General features: G+C 40.3%; 1 non-coding gene across 1 annotated transcript; it reads right to left on the bottom strand.

Annotated features, from left to right (window-relative positions):
* Nucleotides 1-307: 307 nt before the first annotated feature.
* LOC118488646 lies at nucleotides 308-414 on the bottom strand. The gene has a single exon (XR_004885190.1). It is a non-coding gene; the product is annotated as a small nucleolar RNA R71 (small nucleolar RNA).
* Between the last annotated feature and the right edge of the window lie 8,690 nt (nucleotides 415-9,104).

Here is a 9,104-nt window from a genome sequence, read left to right as displayed (position 1 = left end):
ACCGAAAGTTGAAGCCAATAACTTCGAACTTCGGCCGCATTTGATACAGATGCTTCAAAACTCTGCAACCTTCCATGGGCTTGCGGACGAGGATCCCCATCTACATATTACTAATTTCTTAGAAATATGTGATACCTTCCGGATCAATGGAGCATCAAATGACGCCATCCGCCTCCAAATGTTTCCTTTTTCACTAAAAGACCGAGCAAAAGCTTGGCTTAACGCCCTCCCAGCTGGATCGGTAAACACCTGGGATGAACTAGCCCAAAAATTTCTATATAAGTATTTCCCTCTCGCTAAAACGGCTAAATTAATGACTGAAATTAATACATATTCACAAGAGGACGGGGAATCCATATATGAAACTTGGGAAAGGTTCAAGGAGCTATTGCGAAAGTGTCCACATCACGGCCTTGCGATATGGCAACAAGTATCCACTTTCTATAATGGGTTGTTGCCACACACAAGGCAAACACTTGACTCTAGCTCCGGGGGACTTTTAGGTAATCGCCGCCCGCATGAAATATATAATCAAATTGAGGAAATTGCTCAAACCAATTTCCAGTGGCACACTCCTCGAGGCAATAAATCTATTGCCCCGGGCGCCCATAAGGTTGATGAAAGCACTTCTTTACAAGCCCAAATCGAAGCCCTTTCTTCAAAAATAAAAAAATTGGAAATGACAAAAACGGTCTCGGTTATGGCTTGTGAAGGTTGTGGTGGGCCACATGAAAATTGGAGTTGTATGAAAGAAACAGACGATCAACAAGAATCGGTAAACTACATTGATAATAGACCTAGGCCGCCGGGTCCTCCAACGGGCTCCTACAACCAAGGATGGCGAAATCACTCTAACCTTGGTTGGAGAGAACCCGGCAATGGTAGTAACCAACAAAGCGTAAACCAACGAACAAACTTTCAACAACCAAGAAATGAGTCACAAAATTTCCCTCAACAATAAGGTGGACGAGAAAGGCTTGAAGATACTATATCTCGCCTCATCTCCGACACTGAAAAGAAAAACTCGGATAGATTTCTACAATTAGAATCAAATTTTAGGAATCAACAAGCTAGTATTCAAAACATTGAAAAACAAATAAACCAACTCGCCCAAAATTTCTCCGAGAGACCGCAAGGCGCGCTACCAAGTAATACCGAGACAAACCCAAAGGCACAGGTTCATCTCATCACTCTACGGAACCGTACCGTGGGTCCCGCAGAAGGGCCAGCACCTATTGAGGAGGTCACATCTCCGCCACAGCAAGAGAAGGTCACTCCTCCTCCAGAGCCCACCAAGGCTCCTCCGGTTCCATACCCCGGTAGGTTAATCCGTCAAAAGACCAATGAGCAATTCGCAAAATTCGAAAGTTTGCTAAAACAATTGCATGTCAACATTCCTTTCATTGATGTCCTAACCCAAATGCCTAAATACTCTAAGTTCATGAGGGACTTCCTCACTCATAAAAGGAAAATTGAAACATTGCAATTAGTGAACTTAGGCGAAGAATGCTCCGCCCTCGTACTCAACAAACTCCCCCAAAAGAAAATTGATCCCGGAAGCTTCACAATTCCTTGCTCGATCGGGGACTCCCCCGTTCGTAATGCACTAGCCGACCTCGGGGCTAGCATTAACCTCATGCCCGCATCAATGTTCAAAAGACTCGGCCTAGGAAAAACGAGTCCTACAAAAATGAGTATACAACTTGCTGATCGATCCGTCAAGTTCCCGCAAGGTGTCATTGAAAATCTCCTAGTCAAGGTCGACAATTTCGTCTACCCGACCGACTTTGTCATACTTGATATGGAAGAAGACACCGAAGTCCCCCTCATACTAGGGAGACCATTTCTCGCCACCGCACAGGCAGTGGTGGACATGAATGACGGAACACTCACTTTAAAATATGGGGATAATGAAGTAAAGTTTGGGGTTGGGAAGAGAATAGAGGACGATGACCCGGTCAATTACATGAAGGTTATTGATTGGAGTTTGGATGATGCTCTCCGACGGTGCAACATGGGATGCAAAACATCCCGCTCAGAAAATATATAACCTTGCCTTGGGTCTAGCCAAGGACCCTTATAAACATGGCGCACCACGGAGGCAATCCGCGGAACTATCCTTAGTTTAAGTTTAATCTTTTAGTTTTAATTTGTAGGAATAAAACACACTCATGGTGGTAAAGGATGACAAGGGAAACGAGAAACATAGCCCCATGCACAAAAACAAGGCCATCCGACAACAATTTCTCCATTACAGTAAGCTCAGCACGGGCCGTGCCCAGCCAACACGGCCCCGTGCTGAACATCCTGCAGACAAATGCCCAGTTCAGGTAACTGGACACGGGCCGTGTTCACCGAACACGCCCCCGTGTCCAGGCTTCTGTTTCCTTTCTTTAATTATTGTTACTAGCACCTGAACACGGGGCCGTGCCCGGTCAGCACGGGGCCGTGTCCAGACTGCCAGTAACCTAAAATTTTGCTTTTAACACCATTTTGCACATTCAATCAACCTAAAAATTTATTTTCGGGACACATTGAGGACAATGTGTAATTTAAGTGTGGGGGGATGCTAAAACCTTGAATTTTGCAAGTCCTAATAACAAGCCTTACACAAAACTCTATTGGAACCGCTAATCACCCTCATTTTTTTCTCTACTTGTCTAAGTTTAAGTTGGGAATTCTAAGACTAACAAGGTTATATTTTTATAAGTTTACAACCGATAGCGTCGTGATAAAAAGAACCAACATAAGAAAAATATGAAACGACATGACAAGCTTAGTTAAAATTTGATTATATATACTTGATCACATAAAAAAAAAACCCATTCCCACAAAAGTGAGTTTTGAGCCTTTCTTGAGCATACAAATATACATCTTTACGCTAAATGCTCATTTTTCGTTTCTTGTGTGAATAGCCGCTTAGTTCTTACGACTCTAGAACTTGCCATGACAATTCATTCCCGGTCCTTACCAACTTAAACCCAAGTAAGTAAATGATGGAGGCATTAAGACTAACCCTTTTCTTTCAACACCATTATTTTTATTTTTCTTTTCACCTACCCAAAAATTCCCCCTAGTTAGCCCCTCTGAGCCTAAACCTTTTCATTTCTTAACCCAAAACCCTTTTTACCCACCCAAAACCCTTTTTATTTTTACCCTTTTATTTTAGTAACAAGCTCGGTTTTCGTGTGACTAAAATATATATATATATATATATATATATATATATATATATATATATATTTTTTACAATGAAGTTTGAATTAAACAAACAAAGCTCCTCAAACAAAAGCTTGTTTCAATAAATACTTCATTGAAAATAGAAAGTCACAAAAACAAAATGTTTTACGAAAACCGACGCTTTTTACGCTTTTCGCCCTTTTCTACTAACCACAAACCCAACTACCTACCTTTAGCCCAAGCCTAACCCTTCACCCAAAAAGTCCTCTTGATATTTACAAAGGTATAAAGTTAAAAAGGAGAAGGATTGATTGCTTGGCAAGCTTATGGTAGGAAAAAGTTCCATGCCGCTCTCGAGTGATTCACTAAAAATACACCTTCGGCCGAGTGTGAGTGATTTCTCCCGTGAGGTATGTGGACTTGTATATAAATGAAATTTTAGAAAGGTATGCTATGCCTTAATAAATAATTTATCTTATGAAAAGTTTTTAATAAATCATGATGAATAGGATTGTAAATAAGTAAAAATAAAACCTAAACAATCTTGGAAAATCCCGACACTCTATGACAAGCCCAAAACCTTCTCTTCTACCCATTCCATTTGGGAGTGTAAGCCACATATTAAAGAGTTTTGCTTGAGGACAAGCAAAAATTCAAGTGTGGGGATATTTGATGTGTGTAAAATGCAACATACAAATTACATCAAATGAGGCATAAAACTAACCCTTTTTAAGTACTAATGTTGGAAAAAGTGTATTTTTGTCTTCCTTTTGTATTTTCAGGATTAAATGAGCTCAAATTAACAAAAGAAGCAAAAAGACGGCTAAATCTAACATAAATACAAGAAAGGGAATAAAAGTGGACTGCCCGACCCCTCGACAGCATCCTCCCAAGCAAAACAGAGAAGGCAGAAGACTGAACACGCCCCGTGCTCAGCGAGCACGGGTCCGTGCCCAAGAAGCAGCAGAAAAGACAAACCTGTAGAAGCTTCTATTGCTCACCACGGGGCCGTGCCCAGTGAACACGGGGGCGTGCCAAAAGTACTGCAGGCGCATTAATTGTAATTGCGAATTACAATTAATGAAGAGAGATAGTGTCAGACGGGCACGGGGCCGTGCCCAGCGGACACGGGGTTGTGCCCAGGCCTCTGTTCAGCCTATAAATAGGAGTGCTTGGAGCCATTGCAACTCATCCCTTGGCACACCACCTCTCTCACACTTCATCCACCACCCACCACCATCACAACACCATCATCCACCACCATCATCCATTGTCCATCATAGAGTGTGTGAGTCGTCTCTGGATCCAAGATTGATCGTAAGAGTTCTTAACAATCAAGGCCATGTTTGCCTAAGTCTCTTACATCACTTGGTGAAGACAAGTGTTTAGTATAATACTTTTTATTTTTAATCTTTTGCACTTTTTAATTGGTTTTGTATTAATGACTTTAATAACTAGTTGCTTATGTTGAAGGTGATTCTTCCTTATCGTTTGTCCGTGGTGTCTTGGCATTATTTTACTGTCTATATAAAATAAAAGATTTTCACCATTCATATCTCCACGGTCTATATGGAGGTATGTTGGCTACCTGGTCGGGGGTTAAGGGAACGGTTTGGTAAGGGTCTTGCCCTTGTTCAGCGTTTAGAGGTCCTGCAAGGGACCTGGGTCAAATTTAGTAGGACCTCCTTCAATACCCAAAGGTATTGGATGGCGGGGGTCCAAACTCTTTGATCCCCTCATAAGTTAACTACTATTAATACTATAACCCGACTATTTAGGATTGTATCCCTGCTGACTCAGACTACTTAGTCGAGGGTAACGTCACCTCCAAAAGAGGGGCCTACCATAATTTGCATTAATAACTTAATTAATTATCTTTCAATAATCCGACCCTTTAGGACTGTATCCTTGCTGACTCAAACTACTGGGTTGAGGGTAACGTCGCCTTCAAAAGAGGGGCCTACTACAATAACTAAGATAATCTCTTAAACAATTGCAAAAGTGCGAAAATAATCAAAGGTTATACTAACACACGAGTCGGATCCAAGTGATTCATCTTGTCTATCTGTTTTTATTTTTATTTTATTTTTCAGCATTTAGTTAGTTTTATTTTCTTAGTTTAAAAATCTTTTTCTAACATTTTGATTTGATTAGACGTTGAGGATAAACCGGTATTAAAAGCTCTTGTGTCCTTGGACGACCTCGGTATCTTACCAACACTATACTACGTCCACGATGGGTGCACTTGCCCATATGTGTGTTTAGTGTTAGTAAATATCGTGTTTTATAAATTTAAAACTTGGCTAAAGTGTAAAAAGGGCTTAAAATATATACTTCAAACATATACACACTAGCACGCATCAGTTTTCAACCTAAATCTTGTACTTCTATGATCTACACGCACTCCTTCATCTTTCTATCTTTTGAATCTTAACTTTTAACCGTGAAATCAGTGGATTTGAGGTGTTCTAAGGTGATGTCATCATGGAGTTCTTATGAACTTCATGTTTTGGCTTCAATCCACCAAGAATAACTTAGATCTGGACGATTTCCACATGAATAAACAAAGATCTTACCTAGATCTGAACATATTCACGGTGAAAAGGATTGAAAGATGGTTTCTAACTTTCTTTCAACACTTTTACACTCAATGCACTCAAAAACCGATAGAATCGGAGCTCGTTCTGATCTTCTACTCTTTCTTAGTGATGTATCGGTTCAAGATCTGAATTCTATCTAAGAGACTACCGATTTCGGGTTAAACATGAAACACCGTCTCGAACAGTTAACTGGTCAGACTAGGGTGGTTCCTGTCCGATCGGGTCACTTGAGTCTTAACGAGGTTTCTATTGTTTGGCACGTTATCACATCGACTCGATCAAAACTACAAACTTTCAAAGACAATCAAGTGTTAAGAACGATCAGGCCGTCTGATCGGATTGTCGTCCATCCGATCGGACAGCCACCCGATCGGCTTACACTTGGTCCCACACTTAAACTATTTTCAACTCTTCAAGGTTTTAAACGTCGAACAGATTGCTGTTCGATTGGACTGTCGTCCGATCAAACGACCATCCGATCATGTGGTGTTTGGGACTTCAACACTTAAACAATTTTCAACATGTTCAATGTATTACCAGTTCTAACGGATTACCACTCGATCGGTAGACCATCCGATCAAGTGACAACACTGCTGTGAACTTGTTCTCAGAGAAATACCTCGCCGAACGGATCGTCGCCCGATCGAACCGCCGTTCGATCGATCGACCTGAAGGGTAGAGATACTTCTCTGTTTTCAAAATGCTGCAACGAAAACTTCAAAGTACAAACCATCATACACAAACATATCCCTACCAAACGGGATGACAATCCAATCGAATGGTCACCCGATCGGATGACCATCCGATCGGATTACCGACCGACACTTGGTATTATTGCACCGTTTTACGCGCTGTTTATCGTTTATGTTATCGTTAACTGTTCAGGCTAATCTCTCTCAGCGCTCCCTTCAATCCAAGGTTGTGTTTATTTGTTAAACACAATCTGTGAGTATACTCGAACCCTTTTTGCTTTATGCACTTTTGGGTGTTACATACGTTACTTATTCTAAATCACAATCTACACACAACGCAAACACTATTTATACGCTAATCGCTCTCGCATGTTATGTGTTATTCGATGAATGCTTGTATGTTATGTTAACACAGTGATTGTTGCCTGACACCTTAGCAACGATAGTACTATAGCTTGGACTCAACACCTGTCGTGAACAGGGGTTGTTAAGGGCTTTACTTCCGTGTCCTAATGGGGATATGTGTTGCGCATTCTACAACTCGCAGTCACGTCTGTGCATATTTCTCTGTCGATAACCTACTTGCCTTCACTTTGTACATGTTACATGCTGATTATGCGTAAACTATTTCGAATTCTATTATACTATTATCAAACTTGTATGCTCACCTTTACACTATGTGTATTGACCTCTATTTTAACGTATATGGCAGGTGTTTGAATGCTTAGGATGCTTTGCTTATTAATTGCTGGAATCAAGACTAGGATGGATTCTAGAAACAAACTAAATAAAAATCTGAGTTGTCGGAATGGATATTTGTCTTTGAGAACATCGTCTGTAATAACTGTTTTTATTTTATATGTTTGTGGTATGGGACATGAACCTTTAATATATTATAACGAATAGTTGTTATGGATTCTCCTGGACAATCTGTTTCGCTCAGTGTCGCACCCTGATGATTCCGCCATCGGTTGGGGTGTGACACCTTATGTATAGAACTCTTAGATGATTAAGAATTTCATCACAAGCATAAGAATCTAGTCCTATTTCATCCTTAATTTGCTGAATTTCTACTTGTAGTTGAAGAGGTGGGTTTTATTTTTCTTTCCTGCTTGAACTCGACACACACACATATGCCCACCATCTGCAACAAGTTTGTGTTTTATTATTTTCATAGCCATATTTCACTTTCAGCCCCTCATGTTTTCATACCATGTCATTTACATATCTAACCATTAATCAAGTTACTTTCCTCTTAATTAGTTTTATTCATTCTAAATAATTAGACTTACTAGCAAAAATTAACCGACTATTATTATTGTAATAGTCTAAAATTACCATCTACCCTTTCGACATCGTACATATAGTTTATATTAAAAAAGTATGAAATTTGGGGTGTTTCAAAATTAGACATAATTATCCCAAAAATGTCTTAGCATGTCCAAATTTTAGCTAACTTAGAAAAAATAGGGTTTCAAGTTTTCAATATGTTTAGATAAAAGGTTTATTATTTGCTTGTTAATTGCTGGAATCAAGACTAGGATGGAGTCTAGAAACAAACTAAATAAAAATCTGAGTTGTCGGAATGGATATTTGTCTTTGAGAACATTGATGTGTGTAAAATGCAACATATAAATTACATCAAATGAGGCATAAAACTAACCCTTTTTAAGTACTAATGTTGGAAAAAGAGTGTTTTTGTCTTCCTTTTGTATTTTCAGGATGAAATGAGCTCAAATTCACAAAAGAAGCAAAAAGACGGCTAAATCTAACATAAATACAAGAAAAGGAACAAAAGTGGATTGCCCGACCCCTCAACGGCATCCTCCCAAGCAAAAAAAAGAGAAGTCAGAAGACTGAACACGCCCCGTGCTCAGCCAGCACGGGGCCGTGCCCAAGAAGCAGCAGAAAAGACAAACCTATAGAAGCTTCTATTGCCCACCACGGGGCTGTGTCCAGTGAGCACGGGGGCGTGGCGAAAGTACAACAAGCGCATTAATTGTAATTGCGAATTACAATTAATGAAGAGAGAGAGTGTCAGACGGGCACGGGGGCGTGTCCAGCGGACACGGGGCCTTGCCTAGCATTCTGTTCAGCCTATAAATAGGAGTGCTTGGTTTCATTTCAACTCATCCCTTGGCACACCACCTCTCTCACACTTCATCCACCACCCACCACCACCATAACACCATCATCCACCACCACCATCATCCATTGTCCATCATAGAGTGTGTGAGTCGTCTCGGGTTCCAAGATTGATCGTAAGAGTTCTTGACAATCAAGGCCATGTTTGCCTAAGTCTCTTACATCACTTGGTGAAGACAAGTGTTTAGTATAATACTTTTTATTTTTAATCTTTTGCACTTTTTATTTGGTTTTGTATTAATGACTTTAATAACTAGTTGCTTATGTTGAAGGTGATCTTTCCTTATCGTTTGTCCGTGGTGTCTTGGCATTATTTTACTGTCTATATAAAATAAAAGATTTTCACCATTCATACCTCCACGGTCTATATGGACGTATGTTGGCTACCTGGTCGGGGGTTAAGGGAACGGTTTGGTAAGGGTCTTGCCCTTGTTCAGCGTTTAGAGGTCCTGCAAGGGACCTGGGTCAAATTTAGTAGGATCTCCTT

This window comes from Helianthus annuus, chromosome 16 (genome assembly GCF_002127325.2).
Source record: "Helianthus annuus cultivar XRQ/B chromosome 16, HanXRQr2.0-SUNRISE, whole genome shotgun sequence".
Classification (NCBI taxonomy): Eukaryota; Viridiplantae; Streptophyta; class Magnoliopsida; order Asterales; family Asteraceae; genus Helianthus; species Helianthus annuus.
The sequence above is the reverse complement of the archived record's forward strand: the minus strand, read 5'-3'. Positions and strand labels throughout refer to the sequence as shown.